Raw genomic sequence first — 22646 nt, 5'->3', positions numbered from 1 at the left:
TAAAGCGGTGCTGCAAAGGAGGCCTCGGGCTGGAGGAAGCGGGATGACGTGAGGTGACGTGCGTGGCAGTAAGAGTGGGATGGCGGACCAATGGGAGAAGAAGCCATACGACCCCACCATCCATGCAAGCTTATTAGTAGTAGAGCCCTGACGGTTAGCAAAGGGCGCTCACTAGAATGCGCTGAGAGGGACCCAACAAGATGACATAGGTGGAGCACGCTGGCCATACACGTAAACACGACGATGATCTCATTGGTGGAAAGAGGACCACAGCCAGGTCAGCCCGATGTTGTGATCTCAGAGAAATAAAGTGGTGTTGTAAAGGAAGGTGACGAGATAATGTAACTGGAAGGATGTGAGCTGGTAGCAGCGGCAATTGACAGGAGATTTTGGGTCAATGAGGAGGCGACAGAGGGGCCCACTGTCCAGGTAAGCCTAGTGGTAACCAAGCACACAGTTTGGGAAACACCGGGAGAGGGCAAGCTAGGTGACATGTCTAGTGGGACCCACTCGGGAGGCACAACGGTGCTATGTTGAAGGCGTTTGATTGATGCGGAAAACGGAGGCTGGTGGTCTCGGTGGGCGTAGTGACTATATATATATATATATATACATCCAAATGTGAAGTGATTGACTCGTCGACTAAATAAGAGCAAAAAAAATGATTACCCCATTCCTCTAACAGAACTTGAGGGGTCGGGTGACGTCACATCTTTGTTGTGATGATAATTGTCTTGTGATGCCAGTCATCACTTAGAGATAAGGTGCCTGTGTGCTTTGTGGGTCCTCTTTTTGGAAAGAATTGTCTTTGTGATGCCAATAATCACTTTAGAGGTAAGGTTCCTGTGTGCTTCGTTGGTCCTCTTCCTTGTGATGATAATTGCCTTCCTGATGCCAATCATCACTTGGAGATAAGGTGCATGTGTGCTTTGTGGGTCTTCTTCTTTGTAATAGTTGTTTTTATGATAATTGTCTTTGTGATGCCATTCATCACTTACAGGATAGGTGTCTGTGTGCTTTGTGGGTCCTCTTCCTAATGATAATTGTCTTTATGATGCCAATCATCACTTAGAGGTAAGCTGTGTGCTTTGTGGGTGATCTTCCTTGTGATAATTGTTTTTGTGATGCCAATCATCACTTAGAGGTAAGTACTTGCTTGCTCTATGGGTACTCTTCCTTGTGATAATTGTCTTTGTGATGTCATCGCTTAGAGGTGTCTGTGTGCTTTGTGGATTCCCTTCCTTGTGATAATTGTCTTTGTGATGCCTTCTTAATTGCAAATTTCAAGAAATTCAAATTGGCATATTTCCTTATTGAAGATTTCTTTCAATGCTAATTTGATAATCAATATTTTTCAGTGCTAATTTTATGATAATCAATTTATGACTATTTGTGCTACTGAATAAATTCATATGGCTTGTAGTTGTGACCATTGGTTAGGTTCTTTGACTTTACATCCAGCTGTGATGTTAGGGCATCTTTTGTGTTTTCAATGGAAATGATTCTTTCTTGTGATATTTGTCTTTGTGATGTCATCACTTAGAGGTGTCTGTGTGCTTTGTGGATCCCCTTCCTTATGATAATTGTCTTTGTGATGCCTTCTTAATTGCAAATTTCAAGAAATTCAAATTGGCATATTTTCGCATTGAAGATTTCTTTCAATGCTAATTTGATAATCAATTTATGACTATTTGTGCTATTGAATAAATTCATAGGGCTTGTAGTTGTGACCATTGATTCGGTTCTTTGACTTTACATCCAGCTGTGATGTTAGGGCATCTTTTGTGTTTTCAACAGAACTGATTCTGAGATTGCTACCTGCAAATTTTTTTCCAGGTGATATTCATGATATATGCAGTGGCAAAATTTTTCAATTTTGTTGTTTTTCCACAACACTGGAGAATCTAGGTTAGGGTCTTAGAAAGCAGTGTTGCAAACATCTCGATAACAACTCAATTTTATCTCAAAATCATGATTTTTTTGCCTAGCCGATGTTTGCCGATTTTTATCGATATTTTGATGGTATCTTGATTTTGCCGATGTTTGCTGATTTTTACTGATATTTTCCTGATTTTTACGATTTTTTGGTTTTCTAGACCCTTCCCGATTTTATCCCGATGCCGATGTTCGCAACATTGCTTAGAATCTCTGACACAACCAACTCAAATGCCACAACAAACTACTTTGCATAGCGAAGTAAATACAACAACAAATTAAATAGTGCACAAATATACAACTTTTTACAAATTTTCAATAACCCAACTTCGTTATATCATCAATCTATAATACAACTGTCTAGGGCTCCCGTACCAGGGATCATGACCCTCATACAATCACTGATACAAGAATACAAACTAGGGTTTGGTGTCAATCCTTTGACAACCAATCTACCTTGAACAAGGTACCAACTGACCTACTAGCTGATGTAGTGCCCTTCATAGCTACACTTGGTCCATGTACCCTGAACACAATTGTTGGTCCTTCTGCTTCCTATCTGCAGCAACACAAATATGCCTCTATCAATGGATCCTGCTCCTGTAGGTCACTGAACAAACTCCAATCTTCCCTCTAGTTGATCATTAGTCCATCAATGAATCAACGCTTGGGACTTTTGTGAGTTGTCCACAACTCTGTTTGTGAACAATTGCTAAGCTGCCCACTTGTTGCTCCTTAGTCCTTCAAGAATGCAACACTTTGTACTTCTTCCCACTATGGCCTTCCTATGCTGCTCCAATGAAGACAAACTTAGGGCATGGAGGCTGCCCCCTATCACTGTCAAAAGTCCTCCAACAATTAACTTAGGGTTGATACAATTGCTCCCTTGGATTCCCTTTAGCTCCTCAAAGAACAAACCCTCGAGCCAAACTTTCTGCCACTCCTAGCAGACCTATTAGTCCTTCACAGATTTGCACTTAGGGCACACAAGGACACCTTCTTGCTGCCCTCCAAATAGTCCTTCAGATTCCCTTCAAAACTGTCCAAACTAGGACCTCCACTCTTGCACCCTCCCTGCTTGAAGATGTCCACATTTAACCCTCAAAATACTTTAGATCTAGGCGTGCACTTCTTGAGGTATTCGATCTTATCTAGGGCACACGGAACTTGCACCAAAACACAATTCCCACCTCCATAAACCTCCTATTCTTGCCCTTTCGTTGGAGATGAATGCGACCTAGTCTAGGGAGCCTAGTAGGCTACTTAGCCTCCCAAAACAAGGTTGTCTCCCACCTGCAATTACAACAGAAAACTTCGGTCCATACACAGAGAAATTCCACTTGATTTCTGCCTAGAATTGCCCTCACAATCTCGACCTATCCTCCTCTTATCTTCGTTGCCTTATCCCTGCTCAAACTCGACCCAAACAGTCATGAGAAACAAACCAAAACAAACTTCTTCCTCTCCTTCGCTTGGCCTCCTAGAGTTGCGGCTAATTCAGAGATACTCTGCCCTCTTGGTTTTGTCTTTCACATGAGAAAGGAGTGTGATGGATGTGGAACGAGGCTCCTCATCTCTATTTTTATGCTTCTCTAGGCTAACGTCTAGCCCTTCCAAAGGGTCTCCTCAAGTCAAGGCCAACTTGAATTCTAAGACAATTCCACTTAAAACACATAAAAATCAATTTCTCTCAAGCGACAAGGGCTCTCTTAGTGCTTTAAGCAACCCCTTACTCCTTTAAGGGTGCTCTATCATCTCCAAGTGCCAGGTCATGAATATTCATCTTGGTTTCACACCCACAAGCTTGGGTGCAAAGCCGACATCTTGGGTTCTTAGCCCACAAATCCCTTTTGTGTTGCCAATTCCTCCACAACCCTGTATCCTAGGGTTTGGAGTACCTCCCAAGCAACCAATCTCAACAAATTTGAATTAAAGAGGCAACTTTTGAATATTTGAAGAAGGGTCATTGACATCTTTAATATGGGTGTATGCTATAGTGAGAGCAATCATGGTTTGTCTATTTCATTTGTTGGAAGGTTTCACCATTTTTAGGTTGTTAGAGATGAGTAGTGAATTGCGGATTGTATTGTGCAATACTGACAACACAGTTAACATGGGAATGAGTTCAAGATGAGAGCATTTTTGTGAAGGTATTATATCAGGTTACATTGCTAGTTGGGAGAAATGTGCTCCCTGCATCAGTTGTTATGTCACAGAAGCAAGGAGAAGTAGATGGAGGAATGCTTTTTGTTCAGAAGTCAAGCAGCTTGGCAAATGCACGCAATGTATTTGACCAAATACCAAAATCAAAATCAAATATTTGGCCATAGAATGATTTGATTAGACAATATGCCATGCACGTATGCCATGACGATGCCCTTACACGTTGTTACCAAGTGTAATAGGAGGAGAGCTTGCAACCAAACGTTTTAACCTTTCCCTTCATTCTCAAAGCTTGTGCTAGCCTGGCAACTCTGCAACAAGGGAATGACGCCCACGATTGCACTATTAGAAGTGGGTTGGAATCAAATATTTATGTGGGAGTTTAGATGATGTATGCCATGTGTTCGACAAGCTATGCCAATAGGATGTTTTCATATGGAATGTGATGATAGGAGTATACTTAGAATGGCCTTTGTCATGAAGCTCTTAAGCCTTATTATCTAGTGTATGGAATTGTTATGGAATCTGATAAGTTCACCTTTCCCTTTGTACTCAAGGCTTCTGTCGGTTTATCAACTCTATAAGAGGGCAAGGAGGGTCATGGTCATGTAGTAAGAACCTAAGTCACAGGGTTTGCTGAACTTCAACCTTCGGAATTCGGCAAACCTCAAGAAAGATTTGAAATTTGTCAAACCTTAAAGACAAATTTAAGTGAAATCATGGTAGGTTTTAGTTAGAGTTTAGTTTGAATAAAAAAATTAAAGAAATTGGAGGACCGATAGCCGGAAATTTCTCATTTTTGAGCTTGACCCTCAGTGGTGAGCATTTCTCCATTTCTTCACCATGTATCAGGCATCCGTTGCCACTGCAGTTTGCATGTACAGTGTAAACCCTCTAGGGTTTGCGCAAGTCTCCTTGTGTGTAAACCCTCCACTCAATCCATTGCCTCCTTTGTAGTTGCCTGTAGACCTCTGCTTGGTCATCGCTGCCTCTCTCACCAAGTCGCAGTTGCCAATAAGCTCGAGCCCACACTTATCATACTAAGCCCGACCAACTACTTGGAAACTATCTCGACCAGACTTACCATAAGCTTCCAACTTTCTAGGGGTGAGTGCTTTTGTTTATTTCTAAAGTTAATGTGTGTGTGAAATGTATATAGATCAACCTAAAGTTGAACTTCGTTGGAAAATTCAAATCCAAATCAAATTTAATAGTTGTTGAACCCAAACCATGTGATTTAGGTTAGAATTGGACTTCATTCAGATGTGTTTGTGGCAACCGTACTTGTAGACATGTATGCTAAATGCGTGAATATGGAGGATGCATGGCAAGCTAGGAAACTGGATTCGTCCTAAACCCCCTGCGAATCCCAAATCCGGCGAATCCGACACGATTCGGTCCGGATTCGTGTCCAAATCACAGGACACGTCGTGTTCGTTTCGGACACGTTGTGTCCGAGGGCGTGTCGCGATTTTAGGACACGTGTCCGGTTTTCAGGACTTGCTAAGCTCAGCGCAGGTATGAAAAGGGCGTGTTTGCTCATTAATATTTTCATTTGGTAAGTGATTTGTGCTGTTGCAGCAAGGAGTAGAGCATTTTGGCAGCTTCATAATCAAGTCTAGGCCCTAGTATTGATATGCTATTCATGGTAATGTTAAATTCTTAAAGTAAAAGTGACATTCTCCTTGATCTTCATTTTCATCCTTTTACTTAAATTTTTAACATTACCATGAAATGACTCAGGATGTTTGAGAGTGGTTCCGGCCTCATTGGATTTCATATGGAGAAAGTAGAATTTTAGATTTCATTCAAAATCCAGTAGACTTATCAGTGTTTCAGGATTTTAGGATTGGGGGATTGCAATGTTTCCATTGAATTTTGTCATGTATTAGGGTATGGAACTCGTATTTAATCAAGAGCACCAAACAAAGAGCTTTTGAATATGTCGCTCCAGCTCCCGTTTTCGCTCCCGCTCCCCGCTTTCGCTCCCGCTCCCAAGTAACACTGTTCCTGATGATATGGGTCTGGACACCATTGTTGAGTTGGTTTTGGCCAACATGGATCTCAATGATCCAGTGCTAGAGCCTGTTAGATTTGATGACTTAGCCTCCATACCAGCAGATGCAAAGGCGGCTATGGATACAGGGGAGGAGGAGGATGTAGAGGAGAGCAGTGGGGACCATGATGATGGGGACAGTGATGCTGATTCTGATGCTGATTGATGCCTTGAGGCTTGTATACCTGTAGTTGTTTTATATTTTCTATTTCTATTTACCATTGGCATTGCACCAACACTACCTATGTAACACATTTTGATTTGATGACTTAATGAGAAAACTACAGTTGTCAGTGTGTTTATCTTACTATCTTGTAGTTGTAAGTTGTCTTTCAGTTATGAATTATGAATCCTGATTTAAATTTTTAATAGATTTATCATTTATGTGACCAGTACCATTGACATTTATTTGAATTTTGTATGTACTATGCATGCTAATAGCTATAGATGAAGATCTATGTTTGAAATCAATAAATTTGTATCATTAATTAAAATTTGTGTAAGAAATATGATAATATCTCATTTTTAATATATATCTATATATATATATATATATTTAAATATATTATATATATATATATATATATATTTTTAATAAAATAATATATAATGTGTCCTGTTCCAGGGGGTCAGTGTGTCCCGAATCCGACACCACGAATCCCGAATCCTACGTGTCCCGAATCCCCGTGTCAGGTGACTTAGATGGCAAGTGTTTGACAAAATTCGTAACGGACGTGGTTGCCTGGAATGTCATGACTGCTTGGGCTAATTTTCCATGATTTAAAAAAAAAAACGAATCGCCAATTTCCATTTTTTATAAAAATGATTCGCCCAAATTTTACAATACAAAATTATTTTGCCTTAAAAATCGCCAACATTATATAGAGAGTATATTTAAAATCATTATAAATTTGAATAATTTTATAAATACATAAACAAATGTTTTATAATTTGCATATTAGGGACTAGTGAGATTCGCCAATGTTTTTAAACTTCAAGATAATTTTCCATCTTTAAAATTTTCCCTGATGTATAGAGTGGACATGGGGAGCAGGCCTTGGTGCTTTTCATGAAATGCAGCTTGATGTAGTAATGAATACAATCATCATGGTGAGCGTGGTCCAAGCATGTGTGCATTTGGAAGCTCTGCAACAAGGTATGTCGATGCATGGTTAGTAGGTTACATGATTCAGAGAGTGTTAGATGTTTTCTTAGGAAAATCTCTTGTTGCTATGTATGCAAAGTGTGGGCATATAGAGATTGTGCGGCAATTGTTTAACAGAAAGTCAAGAAGGAATGCTGTTTTGTGGGATATGATGCTTGCTGACTATACCCAAATTGGGCTTGCTGACTGTTGTAGCTCTGATACCAATTGTTGTAGCTCTGATACCAATTGTTGTAGATCTAACCCAGAATATATGAGAAATAACAAATATACTCAATAATAATGCAAATAAACCCAAGAATAAGATGAAATGATTCTTTATTATCAAAACCCTTGAGGTAGGGCAACACTATACATTCACTCCTTAAGGAAGGAGAACACTCCACAAGCCATATGCTTGTTCATACAAGAATACTTCTCTTCATATTCTCCATGTGGAGTCTCTAGCCTCTATATAGGCCTCATACATACAATACCATGGGTCATTACCATGGTTCCCTCATACCATCAACTAATACCATGGGCCCATTACATTATTATTAACTACTTGTGGTCCCTTACATGACATGGGTTAACCACCTTATTTATTACTATGGCCCATCCCATTATTACATTATTACCTTGGGTACCTCCCTTGGTACCCCTTATTATCCCCCCTAGGTATATAACACTGACGGAGCTTTGAAGCTCTTTCATCAAATGCAATGTATAGAAATAACACCAGACTTGGTTACAATTTAGAGTGTGCTTCAAGCATATGCTAATTTGGGTTATTTGTAGCTAGGCAAGTAGATCCATGACTACATAATTCATAACAGACTGGAGTTGGATGTTTGTGAATAATCAATCCAATTGTGATCATGTACAACAAGTGTGGAAGTAGAGTCTACAAGAGAATTGTTTGACAATATGACTATAAGAAATGTGGTCTTGTGGAATGCATTAATTTTAGGGCATGTAGACAGTGAAGATGCCAAAGGGGCCTTCACACTCTTTTATGAAATGCGACTGGCAGGGGTAACACCTGCTTTGGTTACTATTGTAAGTGTACTCCAGGCATGTGCCCATTTAGGAGATTTTGGACAAGGCAAATTGATAGATGACTATAGAGTTCAATGTTGATTTTGTAGCCTGGGAAGGTTTTCTACATTGGCTTGGTGTCTTAGCATGTAGAAGATATTTGATTGTTTCTTTAGGTGATTGCTTGGTGGAGGTAAGTGATTTTATGATTTCTTTCCTAAAATTAACTTAGGAAAAATACAACAATTAATTTAATTAATTATTGTGAACTACTAGGCTAGAGATCTTAGGAAAAATACTAAAATTATTCAAGTGACATAGATATAATCTCAACCATTGATCTCAAGTGAGGCTTACGATTGAATCCTAGCCATCAATCATTTAGGATATTAGGGTTAGGAATTTTGGCATAATGAAATTATAAAATAAGCTTAAGTGAGAGTTGAAGACACAATTGTTGAGGAGGCGATTTTCTCAAGAGCGGGAGGCTCGATTGGACTGACGAGAAGTGAAAAGAAATGCAGCAGTGAATTTCGGGAGAAATTTCAGGGAAGCCAAAGCTAGGAAAGAGAGAGGTTGAGTTAGTTGAAGAGGAGGGTCGAATTACTTGAGTAGGGCCGACATATCTAGAGGTTGAATTTCTCAAGTGCGCAAGGGCCATGCGAGGGAAAAAAGAGGGGCGAATTGCTGGTGAGGGAGGCTAAATTTTCCAGATGTCGAGTGTCTTCACTAATGTTGGTTTCCATGGGCCGATTTTCTTGAGATTGGTTTTTCCTGGTGGGGCTGAGTTCTAGGTTCCTAACAATTGTATTTTTCTGTGTATTCCAGTGTTGATAATATTGCCGAAATATCGGCGATATTCGCAAATATCGCGATATTTTCGGCGAGCCGAAATATCGCCCCCAAAAAATCGCGATATTTTCCTGTTTTGAATTTCGCGTGCGATTTCCGATATTTCGGCGATATTTTAGAAAATATCGCGAGACGATGGAAAATATCGCCGGACGGCCTGTATAAATTAATTTTTGGGTTTTGCGATTCGTCATTTTGTTTTTGTGAGAGCTGGAGACGAATGCGGTCGCTGCGAAGGAGGGTTTGGCTGCCACGAACAGGTATGTACTATGAATCATGAAGTCACAAATATGTGCATCCACCGCGCTCAACTAAAAGAATAGGAGAATAATTTCCAGTCTTAGGAGCTAAATCACTGAGCTCCACGCAAGCATTCAATGGATTTGCAACGTAAACTACACCCATAATGCCAGCTCCTGAGATACGGGGTGCTGCAATGCAAATATACAGATGAGAAAACAGGTGACCTCCATTTGGACTTGTAATGTGTGAAATGAGCACAAGAAGCAAAGAAATGATAAACTAATTCAAATAACAATAACAAATTGTAAGGTCTTCAATTAATTGAGCAAATGATTCGTATGGCAGTGTGTATGGCGGCTGAGTGACAATTTCTGTTTTCTTCAAGGTATTGCTATGCTTCTCTTCCGTGCTTATCGTTTCCAGATTTCTCTTCCTTTTTCTTCTCAGTGTGGGACCAAATGGTAATTTTTTTCCTTTCAATTTGGAAATCTAATTGTATACGTGCAAGGGCCTGACATGATCAATAACCAGGAACCAGAGAAACTCTGACAAAAAAATACTGTCCGAAGGCTAGGTCAGACAAAATCTCATAAGGCCAGGCTCATAAACAAAGACTAATACAAAATGTGAACCAAATAAAGCTCCCCAATAAAATAGCCAAAATATTTGGAATACAACTGAGAAATTCATTATAGGATAAAATTATAAATATATAATATATGAATGTATGAGTAAAAAATTAAAATGATATGATAACATTTACAAATGAGGGACCCAACAACAGTAAAAATCACCAATTGTAGAAACTTTATATATTACATTTTTTAAAATTTATTTAATCTAGGCTGGGAGCTGTCTCTGAAATTTGAATTATAGATAATAAAAAGTTAAAAACCATTGGCTGTATCAGAAATAAAATTACGCAGCAGAGTTTAAATCAGAGAGGTCAATCACAAATTGCAAAATCTCAGAAATAAAATTTCTTTCCTCCACTGATGATGATGAGATACTTTTATTATTATATGTGATGTTATTTTGTATTGGTTCTCCACATTTGAGTCCTTGAATGGACAATTATCAGGGATTAGCACGATTTGGTATTGCCTTTGATATATCATTTCTATTTGACATCATATATATCAGTGTTTTCTTCATATTTATGTGCCAATGTGTTTATTTCATGTTGTTATTGCTTTATATGTTTAAAAATCTGAAAAAAATGAATATATTATGCATTTTTTATGTTTGCCGATATTTTCGCCGATATTGCCGATAAGATATTTTCTGGACCCTCGCTGATATTTTCCCGATACCGATATTATCAACACTGGTGTATTCTCTGTGGATCTAGGCCCAATTTATCCTGAGAAATTTAATATGAAGGAAGATTGTGTTGGGCACAAATTTGCTGTTGGTGTGATTGATTTCCTTATTTTACTTCCACTGCATTTTATTTTCTGAGTTAATATACTAGTGTGTTTATTTTATTAGCAATTTCAAAAATATTTGAGATAAATATTTTCTGGGTTTTTAATAAATTGTTGAAGTAAAAGAATTCAGATCAGGTATAAAAGAATTTAACATTCAATGTGGTTTTGAGTCTGATGTTTCTATTGGAAATTCTATGGTAATCATGTACATAAAGTGTGGTAGTCTAGATGCAACACATGAGCTGTTTCACAAAATGTCTGAAAGAGATGTGGTTTCCTGGAGTTAAACTTTTTGTGCATATGCCTAGAGTGGACTTGGTTTTGAGGTCTTGATACATATTTATTAAACGCAGCAGACAGATGTGAAGTCAGAGCATATAGCCTTTCTTTCTGTTCTGGCTGTATGCAGTCATGCAAGCCTGGTGGACAAGGGCTGAAAACGGTTTGATTGCATGATCCAAAAATACAGTGTTATGTCTTTGCTGGACCACTTTGCTTGCATGGTTGATATTCTTGGTTGTGATGGGTGCCTGGAAAAGTCCAGGGAGTTTGTCAACAAAGCAACTTCTGAACTAATTTCTAGTATGTGAGGGGGTAGGAAAACAGGTGCATGCTGACATCATTAGTGAGGGGTTTGAGTCAAATCTCTCTACTGGAAATGTTCTTGTTACTATTTATGCAAAGCATAAGAGAATAGATGATACGTGCCAAGTTTTTGAGAGAATGGGCAAACAAGATGTAGTTTCATGGACTGCCATGATTGCAAGGTGTGCTGAAAATGGAAGAAGTGAGGATGCTTGAAAGTTACTCTGAGATTTCTTCAAAGGTATCTGATATTATTAAGCAGCACCTTATGGAAGAATCACAACAGAAAGGATATAACAGTCACTCTAAGGCAGCTAGAGGGTGATATTGATATGCTTATGAAAGAAAAGCAAAAACAGGATGAGAATTTGGCTACATTGACAGAGAAGAATGAGCAAGTCATGGAACAGTTATTGGAAGATACTTTTCTATTGATGAACTGCATTGTCAACTACACAATCTGAAGCGACATGCTTTTGAAATTCAATAGCACTGGAGAAATAGCTAGAGACGTTACAGAGGGAATTTTCTGAGCAGAGATCTTCGTTAATGAAAGAGAGAAGTTCTTGTGTTGTCACATTGCTTCGTGCAGCAGAAAGTTTAGAGGAATCCATCCAACAAGTTTCTTTTGATTTCCATTCTGAATCAGATTGACTAACTATTATCGCTTCCTTGTTACGCTCATCAATGCTACCATAGAAAAAAATTAATAACTTGAGGAGCTTGGAGATAAAACTTGAATTGTGTTGTTGTGAAAATACAGAGATACAAAAATTATTTGAAGAACCCACTTGGAAATTGGAACTCATCCAACAAGAAAGAGAATCACCTGTTAGAGTACTTTATGAGACTCACCATAGACTTGGAAATTTGATTGGACTACAAGATAGGATTGATACAGAAAATGAAAAGGTGCTTCATTCTTTATATGTTTAGATCAAGGACAATGGAGGAGATGGCCAAAGTGCATAATCTGTCTTTTGTTTTGATATCATGTCTGATTAATTAGATAAACTAGCTGAACAGTTGCAGAGAAAAACTGAAGAAAGACAGCAGTTTGAAACTACAGTGGGTGAGCTTGAGTTTGCTTGATTTACAAAGAATAAATTTATTCAAGATCTTAATGCCAACTGTGCAGACCTGTTTAAAAAGTGCATTGAAAATGAGACAGAATTTGAAGAGAAATGTGCTAGTATGGTCTCCCAACTGGCTCCACTCTCTGTTGAGAAAACTTTGTCCTCAGAGTTGGCTACTGTTCCGAGGGAACTCTTAGAACAGGAGGAACTGATGAAAGACAGTCTGGAGATGTAGTCTCAATCAAATAGGCATTTGGATGCCATGTCAGAGAAGTTTGTTACTGCCATTAAATAAGTTTTTTAAGATGGTATCTCTGTTGCTGATCCAGACATGCATATAATTTCTCCTTTAGAAGGTCATGTAGGTTTGGTTATTGCAAAGTACAAGGCATCTCTTGAACAAAATGATCGGTTCCAGAGATGTGTAGAAGAGTTGGATTTGCAACCTGATGATGGTTATAGGAAGGAGGAAACTTGGTTGCCTCTGGATGTTGCCCGGAGAGAAGCCTTCAGTGGCAAAGAGATGGAACTGCTTTAGTGACATGAGAGACTTGATGAAGTGGATCTTGTAAGATCTCAATAGGGAGAACAAATGAAGGATTTCAAAGAGAAAAATTTGTGAAAATTTCATTAAATGCACCAAATGGGAATTATTCACCTACTGAATACAGTTTATTTGTTTACGACAAATAGCAAATAACTCACTTATGCATTCTTCACAAATAAATTACGCTGTGGAAGTAAAATAAGGGAAAACCGATGCAGCAAATGAGGGTTTATTTTATTATTCTTCAGCAAAAATAGAGTACAATAATCTGCTTGCAAAACACTGGCAAAGCTCCGGAAATTTTTCTCCACTACCCCAATTGGCAGATTGACTTGGAAACTCACTGTTTCCTCTGCAAAACCCAACTCGGCCTCCTCTAGTAGTTCACACTCCCTTCTGCTCTGCGCATTGGCTGCTGGAAATGCGCATTGGCTAACTGGATCTCGAGTTGACTGATCCTGCACTCCTTTGGTGATCTTGCACTCGCACTAGGCAAGCTTGCTCTACCTTCCGGAACTGATTCTTGGCAACTGGAAAACGATCTGCTGCCCAGATCTGTGCATTTGAGAATTTGTACCAATTGGTACGACCTTCATACAAATGAATTCAACCCTCTCTTTGACTTTGGAAATCTCTGTGGAAATCTCCCCTGGAAATCCTTTCTCCAACTTTCGCTGAAACCCTTTCATTGATGCTTCTCTAGTTTGAAGTCTATGCTTGTTGAATATTGCGCATTGGGTAATTCACATTGCCTTGCTCCCTTGCTTCACAATTGTGTCTTTCTCCATCCCATCAACTTGCTCTTATAATCTCTCGTTGGAGTGTCAACGACCAAGATTTAATTGTGATCGATGGCTTAGATCATCTTAGACTTCATTGAGTCACTTTCTGGAATTCTCTAGAGCAAAAGTTGATTTCCTCAATTAGTACACATGAATTAATCAATTTTCCAATGTTACATTAGGAACATTTTAATTATTGGTCAAGTAATTTATTTGAGAGGTTTCTAAGTGTTTTCTCTCGAAACCTTTTTTGGATTTTGGAGATCTCGTGTTCCTTAGCCTCTCTGACACCTTAGAGACTAGAAAACTTGTCTGATGCTACCCCAAATCCATAAACTAACATTCCCTCTTAGCGAAGAAGGTGTTCTCTTCATCATACTCCTCTACATACTGTAGCTAGACTGATCACGCTACTGATGTCTGACATCTGTGACACCTCTCTTCACATCTCACATTGATTTGACTCCCTGTCATTGGAAGTCACTGTGAAGAAGTCAATCTGGAAAATACTATCTATCAACTACTGTGCATACTCTGATTTATCTCACACTGCTGTTGTTATTGCTCTGCTACTATTCCTGCACTGTTGTTGCAAACTACTGTAATAGTGAGTCTTCACTTGATCTCCCTTTGAAATAGAACTGGGAAATATCTCTTAAAAGGAAACCCCTACATGGAGCCTCACTCTGGCTGGAACTGCACATGTAACCTGCAACTAGGCAATTCGCACTGCCACCCCTGTTTGGGAACTCTCTCATGGAGTCTCTCTCTGGCTGGAACTGCACTTGCTACTTACAACTGGCCAATTCGCACTGCCTGTGTCACTGCAACTAGCCCTACAATTGTCTCTCGAGTGTGTGGCTGCGCCCAATTGGCTCTACAACTGTCTCTCAAGTAACTGACCGCATATGGTTTTGTCTCTGCAACTGTCTCTCGAGTGTGTCGCTGTGCCCAATTGGCTCTACAACTGTCTCTCAAGTAACTGACCGCATATGGTTTTGTCTCTGCCACTGTCTCTTGAGAATCTAACTGCGCTTCCTTGGCTCTGCACTGTTTCTCAAGTATCTGACTACGCCCTGCTAACACTGAACTTGTGTACCTCTTGTATCACGACTGTTCCTCCTACTACTTTAATTACTTTGGCTCCCGTAGCATGGGTACTAATCCATGTGAAAAATACAGAGAAACTGGATTTAATCTGCTGATCAAGGCTCCATGGCTAGATCTACACCTCCTTACTGCTCCTTCATTAGATCCTGCTCGATCTGGCACACTGGAGTCTCACACTCTTGGATTTAGTGCTGCTATATCTCCTTTCAAGTCTTGTCCTTGGCTGGGACCCTTCTTCGCTTTCCAACTTGCACTTCCTACGACACCTGTCTCTGACAACTGGAAGTTGATCTGTTGATTAGATTAGCATTCTGGTTAACTCGCATGGCCTCTTCTGGCAATCTTGTACGACTATCTCTAGAAAGCTGCAAAAATTTGCGATACTCAAATAAATTGGAGAACTATACGTTGGGAATCTCCTTCCAGCAACTAACTCGATCTTTCTTCTGCACTCGCACTCCCTATTGGAAATGTACATATCTGTTTTTGCACTTGCCTTTCAGTGTTCTTCCTGGAATTCGCACTGCATGCCGCTTCTATTGGGTAACTCGCTCTACCTCCCAAAAGTCCTATGGAATTTGGCACATGCACTGCTAGCCCCGAAACTCGTATTGGCTGGACTGACAAGTCTGCTATGGCCTTTTGCTGCTATAAACCACAACATCCGTTCCTGCAACTAGAAAACTGGAAACTCTCTTAGAATTTTATTGGAAATTCCCTCTGTGTGCTTTTCTCTTCCTGTCTTGCGCAGATCTGCGACTGCAACCCTTGCTACAAATTTTCTTTGCCCATATCTACTCTACGAATCAATCGATCTGCTTACTGGAACTACTTCTTGACAACCACACTACCCGCAAACTCTGCTTTTGAGGTAATTCACACTTTTCCTTTGAACTGGATTTGGAAATCAAATTTCATGCCTCTGTAATTTGCACCATTGGCTTGGCCTGCGCAAATTTGGAATCATTGTGTTAAGATCTCCCTCTGAAACTGCACAATCTCACTTCCTTCACTTCTAGGCCTCTAATCTGATCAATAATGCTCTGATACCATGTGAATATTTCCTTAAATGCACCAACTGGAAATTATTCTCCTAATTGAATACAATTTATTTGTTTACCAACAATAGAGAATAATTCACTGATGCATTCTTCACAAATAAATTAGGCTACAGAAATAAATTAAGGAACCGAGAAATCAATGCATACACATAAAAATTTGACACAATTATTTTGGACTAAACGTATCTGGAAAAACTCTGAAGGGAAAACCAATGCAACAGATGAGGGTTTAATCTATTAGTCTTCAGCAAAAATAGAGAGCACAATAATCTGCTTGCCAAACACTAGCAAAGCTCTGGAAAATTTTCTATACTACCCCAACTAGCAGATTGACCTGGAAACTCACTGTTTCCTCCACCAAATCCAACTCGGCCTCCTATAGTAATTCACACTCCCTTTTGCTTTGTGCACTGGCTAACTGGATCTCGACGTGACTGACCCTGTACTCCTTTGGTGATCTTGCACTCGCACTAGGCAAGCTCGCTCTACGTTCCAGAACTGATTCCCAACAACTGGAAAACGATCTACTGCCTAGATCTATGCACTAGAGAATTTGTACCAACTGGTACAACCTTCTTGTAGATGAATTCGACCCTCGCTCTGACTCTGGAAGTCTATGTGGAAATCTCCTTTGGAAATCCTTTATCCAACTTTTGCTGAAATCCTTTCACTGATGCTTCTTTGGCTCGAAATCCACCCTTGCTGAATACTGCGCACTAGGTAATTCACACTGTCTTGCTCCCTTGCTTCACAACTGTGTCTTTCTCCATTCCATTGATTTGCTTATATAATCTCTCGCTGGAGCGTCAACGACTAAGATCTAATTGTGATCGATGGCTTAGATCATCTTAGACTTCAAGTCACTTTCTGGAAGTCTCTAGAGAAAAAATCGATTTCCTCAATTAATACCCATTAATTAATCAATTTTCTTAAGTTAGACTTTGGAACCCATTAATTATTGATCATTTAATTTAATTGAGAGGTTTCTAAGTGTTTTCTGTCAAAACCTTTTTTGGGTTTTGGAGATTTTGTGTTCCTTAGCCTCTTTGACACCTTAGAGACTAGAACACTTGTCCGATGCTACCCCAAATCCATAAACTACCAAAATTCATCTCTGAGAGCAAAGCTTAGCATGGCTGTATCTAAAGGCAAGGCATTGGTTCAACAACGACATGCACTGAAACCTTCATTGACCGAGAAGCCAAATGAGCTAGATTGGTGTTGGCAAGAACTGAAGGCTAAATCTGTGCATTGCATGAGGCTGAATAAAAGATCAAATCGTATGGAGAGGCTGGAGAATGTGTGAAGGCATTGGAGTTAGAGTTAGTATCTATCTGAAATTCAAGAAATAATCCATGAGAATCCTTTTTCCATGAGGACACTATTCTTCAGAAAATAGAAGAAATTCTAGAGGAGCGGAATTTACTACAGTAATTTCATTCCATGGAAATTATTGAACAAATTGAGTGGCTTGCAAGGTCATATTTGGATGAAAATGATCCACTTTCTGGAAGTTTTGACTAGAGAATGCCTTGAAGAGATGACAAAGATGATGCTTGTTTTATGGCATCCAAATTCTGAATTAGATGCTGTCAACTTGAATCAAAATCAAGTGATTAAACATTTAAGAAGGAGATACGAGGAACTTTAGGGTAAGTACTTAAGGTTGGCTAAACAATTTGATATGTTGGAGTAGTCTTTACTGGAAAGGAGACACCTTGCTCAGAGATGGGAAGAGGTCTTGGACAGTTTCAGTGTTGGGATGCCAGCTTGGAACTAGAGGTTTGTGTTGAATGGCTAGGCAAAGCGTTGGATCAGGTTCCTTAGGATATGGCTAATGCTTAATGACAAATTGAAAATGTTCCAAGTGTTGGTAATTTACTTGCTGCTGAATTAGAAGGATTACATATATATATGTTTACTCTGGAGGCTAATCTTTCAGTAGAAAAGCTTGATAAAGAGTTTTTTTTTTCAAAAATTTTGAGGAGCTTAATTGCAAATATGAAAGTGTGGCTGAGCAAGCAGCTAAATGTGTATGTAACCACCTTCCTTTAGGAACCTCAAGCATGTCTGCAAGGGTAGCCAACACCAAGTGAGCCTTCTGTGTGCATGCACCAATATTGTTGCTCTAGAGCAGTGAAGACATAAATTGAACATTTTCTGTTCATACAGTTGCAACAAAAGGTTGAATTAGAGAGCACAGGTGATGAAGAGACTCACAAAGATGAATTTCATCGTGCAAAACTGATGAAGATTTGTTTGAAGTGGTTGATATAAGTATTGGAAACATATGTCCAAAAGAGATGAAGAAGTGTTAATTTTAGATAACAATGGTATGTTCTATGGTTGCAACAATTACTTCAATATTCTTTTATCGGCCCAATGACAATTTCAAGTTTATTTTCCAATAGCAATCACATTAACCATCACATTGACAGTTGTTGTAGATAGAACAAAAACAATAAATGCAGAGGACAAGCCAAGACAAGAGAACACCAGTATTTGGAGAATGCCAGGGAAAAGCCCCAAGATGGGGAAAACCCTTTGATCAATTCTTCTTATTATTATATCAAATGTTCAACAGAGAGAGAGAGTACAATAAAGTCAAAATAGACTTGCCAATAGATGACCAAAACCACTGTCCAAAACAACGTTATCAAACCTGCAATTCTGCCCAAAGTGAACAACAGTGAAATCAGTCCTAACCAGAAAGTCAACATTGGTCAAAATCTAGTCAAACTTCTCCAAAACAGCTCGGTCAAGGGAGAGAGGAACTCGAATTCTCTCGTTGGTCAAAGTCAGCCCAAAACAATCATCCAAACAATAGTCAAACTCAGTCAACCTGAAGTAAACTCTGTTTTCAAACAAGCCTGCAGTTAATGCAGGTCAAAAGTGCCCAGAAATTCTCGGTTTCTGTGCCAAACAGTATGGCCTGCTCAAACTGAAAAATGCCCAAAAGATAGAACTGAAATTCTGCCCATAAAGTCAAAGTCAATGCTGGTCAAACTGCCGAAAATTTTTAGATTTTCAGCCCTGTAATTTTTGTCCTCCTTTCTGCCACATGCGTGAGAAAGTCAGCTGCCCAATGAGTTGAATGAAGCAATTAGGCGAGTAGAGAGAAGAATGTGTGCGTTGATGAGGTGCCAAATGAAGTTTGAGGTCATCCTTATTTTTACAAGTTGTTGAGGGTCAAAAGACATGTTGCTTGGGCTTCATGAGCCTACATGATGGTGTGGCCACCCTTGACAATTTACACGTGTGGGCTTGACCTCAAAAACATATTTCTCCTTGTCCAAATTTAGTGATCTTTAGGTCGATTTTTGTCCTCACAAAAAGAGGAATTCAATGCAGTAAATCTCTTCATCAAATGAGCTGGCCAAAGTGGAATTTGGCCCTAGTTGCTAACTTTAACAAGAAGGCTATTTTGTTAAGTTTCCTTAAAATCAAGATAAAATGCAGATTTTTGAAGAGCAGATCAAAGTGTCAAGTTTTTGAGCATCATTATTATGAAGAATTTTGAAGACGTGTTAGCAAAGATTGCTTTGGCAGTATTAGCATATTCAACTTGTTTGTTGATGGGCTTTCTAATGGATGGTGACTAGATTTCAGTTTGGGGCTCTTCGAAAAAGTGATAAAATAATCATTAGTGATAGTGTTGCTGCTTATAGTGTAATGCTCAGTGGTTCATGTAAGGAAGGCGAAATGCAATTTGCTTGTGATATTTTCAATAGAAGGTCCAGGACAATTTGGTTTGCTAGCAACATTTACTTACATAGTAAAGATGGAAGGAGCAAGGCCCCTCCTTGCAGTTGTATTTCTCAATAGATGTATATTCTTTTGTCCACAATTCTTAATATTTTGATCTATGAATTCAAGGAAGTCCCAACCATTCTTGGAGATGATATCCCAAAACTAATAAGAAACAAATTCTTCACTCAATTGCTGTTCAAGTGCCATAGAGTTTAAAGTTTGGTTACTGGTAAGTCCCATAAAGTTTAAAAGTTTTTCATTTTTCGAAATTTACTTGCCAACCTTAAAGGGATATTTTTAAATTAATGATAAAAGTTGAACAATTTATACGAGTGTTATATGAATTTGCTGATTGCATGTACTAATTCTTTTATTCTCATGTTTTACTTATTGGTGTGATGATGACTATGTAGGTTTTGAATATAACTAAAGGTGGAGTATGAAGGAGATTTCTAAATCCCATTGGTGTGCATATTGGATAGGGAGATCAAGGTGCTTTGGAATTAAGCTATCAACCTAGTATAAGTGTGACTATAATGAACCTGTTATAGTCCTTAGTTTTAAATTTTGTAATTAATTAACTTAGATCTTCAACCTTTAAGTGCAGACAGTAACCAATAACCATATAGAAGACAGTCAAAGAACAATAAGACAACAGATTTGGTCCAAGACCAGGGAAAAACCCCACTGTGGGGGAAACCCTTTAAGAATATTCTTCTATTAGATCTTCATCAAATGTTTAGCAGAGATACATAAGCAGAGTACAAAACCCTTTTCTCAATGACAACAACATTACCCCTTTTTAAACTAGGACAAATCTTCTGAAGTGTGAGATCTGATACAAGGGAGATCTGCCACCAATGATAATACAAGATAGAGATCTTGCCAATAATACGAAATCTTCCAAACAATAATGCAAGAAAGAAATCTCTAGAAATGTGAGAGAGAAATCTCCACTAGATCTACTAATGATGAAACGAAATAACAGGCTTCCAATAAATCTGCTAACAGTGAGAGAGATAAAATACTGATGCAAGAACTTTATCACCAATGTGAAAGAGATCACCAGTGATGATAAGAGATCTGCCACTAATAATAGCTTCCACAAGTTTTAAGGTCTTCTTCACAATGTCTTCCAGCTAGATCTGAAACAAGAGGCTGATCCTCTCACCATACCACAGAGACAGATCTCAGATCTTCTTCCCTCTCGAGGCTCAAACTTGAGATAGAATATAGATCTGTGAAGACATAAGCTTAGACCATATCACAATTCTAAAATGGCATCCTGAGGTGGCTCAGATCTAGATATGAATTGTATCAGATCTAGATCTGTGGAGGCAAATCTGAAGTAAATCTCGGCCTAGTTACAGGCCTGAAGCAGTTATAATCTCTGACCAATCAATGAGCTCATATCACAGAATAATGAACAACCAAATCACAGTCTTCAATAAAAGATAGAAGAGAAATTTCTTCACTTGATCTAACCCTTAAACATCTCTTTGAATACCTTCACGTAGGAGAGCAGATGAGGAATGTGTGCATGATCGAATTACATATCAAGGAAAGTGGATTAACCTCTTTATATAGCCACCATGTGATCTGAATGAGAGTGTTTCAAGGCAAGCCAACTAGCCATCATGTAAGTTTCTAGGCAAGTCGAATTGACCATCTAGAAGAGCCAACCTAGCGCTTTTGGAGCTACTTGGGAATAATTTGCTTCATAAAGTTTTTGTTTTTGTTTTTGTTTTTGTTTTGTTTTGTTTTGTTTTGTTTTGTTTTTTTTTTAATTTATTTTTTCTAAGGAAATTTCTCCCTTAGTTGCACAAAATTCAACACTCCCTCTCAATTAGGGAGGAATTTCCATCAATAGTGTCAAAACTGTTATACTTGTCAAATCATCATGACTCATGCTGAACGTTCTTGAATCATGACTCATGGCAGGGGAGCCTCAACTACCACCCTGAATCCAAGCTCAGCCAAATAAAGGCTAAGAAACCATTACCGGGGAGTCTCAAGCTCCAACCCAACCTAAATATCATTGGGGAGCCAAATGCTTCCACCCGGCATCAGGGAGCCACATGCTACAACCTAGAACAAATACCATTGGGGAGACTCATGCTACCACCCAGAATGAATATCGCTCAGTCATGAAGACTAAGAAACCACTGCTCAGCCAATGAGGCTAAGAATCCATAATAGCTCAGCACATAGGCTAAGAATCCATAATAATTCAAGAACACTAGCATCTTCGAACTTGAGCGAGATACTACTTACCATGACTGGTAAGGATCACAATCTGATCTCAAGTAGCCAACACCCATTGGCCAGATGGGTGGGAAACAAGATGCATGACTGGGGCATACTCCTGATTGGAGGTCCCTCATCCCCAAGAGCTCACTAGCTCAATTCCTCATCCCTGGGAGCTCAACTAGGGGGGAAGAGCACACATCTCAGTGTTCTTGATCAGCCGGGTCCCGGACCTGGAAGGGGTACATCCCTTAATCCAAGCATATCTCTGAAGACTAGAAATTTCTTCTTCGACAGTGCTTTGGTAAGTATATCAACAATCTGCTCATCAGTCTGAATATGGTGGAGTCTCACTGCTCCTCTCTGTACCATGTCTTGAATGAAATGATATCTGATTTCAATGTGCTTGGATCTGTCATGAAATACAAGATTCTCAGACAATCAGATCCCACTCATATTATCACAGAATATCACTGTAGTATCCAGGACTTGCTCAAATAACTCTCCAAAGAGTTTTCTTAACCAAACAACTTCACAACTAGCTAAGCTAGCAACAATATACTCAGCTTCAACAAAATTGAGAGCAACTGATTTCTATTTCCTGCTCATCCAAGAGATCATGGC

General features: G+C 39.1%; 1 protein-coding gene across 5 annotated transcripts in view; it reads left to right on the top strand.

Annotated features, from left to right (window-relative positions):
* Positions 1 to 22646, top strand: part of LOC149237531 (histone acetyltransferase HAC12-like) — a 66280-nt gene that overhangs the window by 16153 nt on the left and 27481 nt on the right. The window contains exon 1 of one of the 5 annotated variants that reach the window (XM_089372682.1): positions 20176 to 20267. The exons of the other annotated variants lie outside the window; for them this stretch is intronic. The gene's annotated coding sequence lies outside the window, so the exon portion shown is untranslated. Of the gene's footprint in view, positions 1 to 20175; positions 20268 to 22646 lie in introns of those variants that run through there. 5 annotated transcript variants of the gene reach the window in all.

This window comes from Pinus tabuliformis, chromosome 8, assembly GCF_031772625.1.
Source record: "Pinus tabuliformis cultivar Carrire ecotype Pingquan chromosome 8, CPIR1, whole genome shotgun sequence".
Classification (NCBI taxonomy): domain Eukaryota; kingdom Viridiplantae; phylum Streptophyta; class Pinopsida; order Pinales; family Pinaceae; genus Pinus; species Pinus tabuliformis.
This window is presented reverse-complemented; position numbering and strand designations above follow the sequence as displayed.